The 3,084-nt window shown below is 64.6% G+C and overlaps 1 protein-coding gene across 2 annotated transcripts in view; it reads right to left on the bottom strand.

Moving 5' to 3' along the window:
• KIAA0753 (KIAA0753 ortholog) overlaps positions 1 to 3,084 on the bottom strand; it is an 86,687-nt gene that overhangs the window by 81,945 nt on the left and 1,658 nt on the right. The window contains exon 1 of one of the 2 annotated variants that reach the window (XM_006165139.3): positions 2,931 to 3,066. The exons of the other annotated variant lie outside the window; for it this stretch is intronic. The gene's annotated coding sequence lies outside the window, so the exon portion shown is untranslated. Of the gene's footprint in view, positions 1 to 2,930; positions 3,067 to 3,084 lie in introns of those variants that run through there. 2 annotated transcript variants of the gene reach the window in all.

Raw genomic sequence — 3,084 nt, 5'->3', positions numbered from 1 at the left:
CCCTACATGAAATTCGGAGACACCCCTCTCCTTGCAATTTCTCCCTCCCCTGGAAAACTTCCCAATTTGTCACCCCACGTACACTAAGACACCTCTCTCCCCCATCCTGAGACACACTTACATAGCCTGTGCCTTCACTCACAGCACAGGACAAACCCCTAACCTATTCCTGACCCCACAGAACCCCAGGACACCCCCCCAACCCATACACATAATACTAGAAAATGCCCCCCAGTCGGTCCTCCTCCACATAATCCTCTCCCCTACCAAGGCCCCTCACTCTGACTGCTGGCACTCCTCCAGCCTGTCCCCTCCCACTCTGTGGGTGCCCTCTGAAATGGCCAGGGCCTGTTTCCTCCCCAGAAACCGGGGGCACCCCCACAACTGTTCTCATACCTGACACTCCTAGAGCATTCTCATAAGCTGTTTCTTGCCCCACGGGCCTCAGACAGCTCCACGACCTGGTCACGAGACCTTGGCCGTGAGACGCCCCCACAGCCTGGCTCCTCCCTGCCAGTTCCAGGGGACTGCTGCCTCCAGTCCCCTCCCCTGCAGCCCTGTCTCCCACCGTCAGGCCTGAGACACTCGAGCCCGCTTCTCTTCCCGGGGACCCAGTCACCCACACTGCAGCGGGCACACGCCCCACCACTGGCACTCCTACAGCTGCAAGCATCCCCGGGGGCTGAGGCACCCTGACGCTTTCCAGCGCTGTCCCACTATGCCTCCTTCTCCACAGGCCTAAGACACCTTCAGATCCCACCTCCCCATCCACAGACCCAAGAACCCTGGTGGCAGTGGCCGTCTCAGTGGCCCATGTGCCTGAACCATCCCCAGGGCTAGTATCCTCCACCTTTGGTCCAGAGACCCCAGAGGCAGGGGGCACTCCCACAGCCGTGGGAACACGGGCAGCCACAGGCATCTCAGCAGCCTGTCTGCCCACAAGCCCCCCAGAGGGTGTCTCCTCCCCACCTGACGCAAGCAGCCCCACCCCTATGGTGTGCTGCCCTCCTGACCAGCCTGAGGTTCCCCCAGAGCCAGTCCTCTCCCCCGTGGGCCCGAGTACCCCAGCAGAGAAAGGCACTCCCATCCTTGTGGGTCCCCTCACTATCTCTCTCTCCCTCCACACACCTGAGACGTGCCCAGAGCCAGCTTCCTCCAGCCCGGGCCTAGGTGCCCTGGGAGCCATGAGGCCCCCAGCAGCAGAGGACACTCCCACAGTCACAGGTACTCCTGCAGCTTGTATCCTTCCCAACAAGCCTAAGCCAGCCCCGGGACCAGTCTCCACCTCCAGAGGGCTAGGAGCCCAGGGACCTGTGGGCACCTCGGTTGCCACAGGAAACCTGGCACTCAGCCTCCTGTCTCCAAATCTTGGGGTAACCCCAGAGCCAGAACCCTCCCCAACAAGCTCAGGTAACTCAGGAGCCACAGGAGCCCCAACAGCCTGACCTCTTGCCCTCGATTCTAAGGCAGCCCTATTGCCACTAGCCTCTCCCACGGGCCACAGCTCCTCCAGAAACTCGGGGCCCCCAGCAGCCCTGGGTACTCCAACGGCCAGGTCTCTGTCCCACAGGCTCAAGACACCTCTGGAGCTGCTTTCCTGACACACAGGACCAGATGCCCACACGGTGGACATCCGTCCAGAGCCCAGCACAGCCATTGCTGTGGGCACCCCTGCCAGGGCAGCCCTAGGCTTTGGTGCACCTGCTGCCTTGGGCAGCCCCACCAGCTCAGACACGCCCACATCCTGCCTCCTTGCACACAGACATGATCCATCCCTGTAGTCGGCCTCCTGACCCACAGGCCCTGGTACCCCCAGAGAGGCAGGCACCAGAGCCCCCTGCTCCCCAGCAGCCTGCCTCCTTGAGCACAGGCTGGTGACATTCCCACTGCATGTCTCCTCCCCAGCACCTCCAGCCACTGCCTCAGCCACAGGCACCCCCAAAGCCTGCTGCCTATCCCACGGGCCGGGGATACCACCACAGCCAGTCTCTTCTCCCATGGCTCTGGGCGCCCCTTCAGCCTGGGACACTGTCACCCGCTGTCGCGGTCCCCATAGCCCTGGGACACTGGCACAGCCTGCCTCCCTCCCTAGAACCCTGCATATTCCCACAGCCTCCTCTGCACCCCATGGGCCGTGTGCACCCCCAGAACCTGCCTCCTGCTCATCGGCACAAGTCAGTGCTGCAGAGTGCAGAGCCCTCCTCCACCCTGGCTCACCTCCAGAGCCTGCCTCTACCCACTCGGCCCGTCCCCTCTCCCTGAATCCTAGGTCATCCCCACATCTAGTTTCCTCTTCAGTAGCACAAGGCACCCCAACAGTCTGCCCTGGGCCCCACAGGCCAAGGGTGTCCCCAGAGCCTTGCTCCTCCACAGCAATGGGTACCCCCACAGCCTGGCCCCTTCCCCATGAGCCAGGGGTATCCCCACAGACTGCCTCCTGAGCCAGAGCCCCAGGAAGCGGCACTGACTGCCCTGTCCCCCACAGACCTGGAGCACCCCCACATGTGATATCGTCCTCCACAGTTCTGGGTACTCTCACAGCCTCTGGCCACGCCATAGCCCCTGGCACCCCCAAAGCCTGCCCTCTTCCCCAAGGGCCCGGTGCAACCCCGCGGCCTATCTCCTTGCTGCCAGCCAGGTCTGGCGCCATCGCAGACCTGGTCTCCACAGCCCCAGGCATCCCCACTGGCGGCGCCCTCCCGGGCCGGCCCTGCCGGCCCTAGCCCCACAGCGGCAGGCCCCCCCGGGGCCCGGTCTAATGGCCTGCCCTGCCCTTTCACCCACGGGCCGGTGAGACCACCACGGCTAGTCTCCACCCAGGACGCCCGGCCGGGGACACCCCTTTCCACTGGCCCCTCTCCCGCAGGCACCGGGAGGAGCTCGACTCTGCTTCCTTCTCCACACCCCGACGCCGCCCTCATGGCCCGCACCTTCAGCCACAGCTCCAGGATGCTCCCGTGTCCCAGAGGTCGCGGACGCCCCTTTCTCTCACAGCCTCGGGGGCTGCCCTCGTCCGGCTCCTCCTCCCCAGCCCGGGGCACCCACACGGAGCCTGCCGGCCCCACGACCTCGGGCTCCCCCAGC

This window comes from Tupaia chinensis, unplaced genomic scaffold (assembly GCF_000334495.1).
Source record: "Tupaia chinensis unplaced genomic scaffold, TupChi_1.0 Scaffold143814_1, whole genome shotgun sequence".
Lineage (NCBI taxonomy): Eukaryota > Metazoa > Chordata > Mammalia > Scandentia > Tupaiidae > Tupaia > Tupaia belangeri.
Note: the sequence above shows the minus strand (reverse complement) of the source record. Positions and strands in the feature narration are given on the sequence as shown.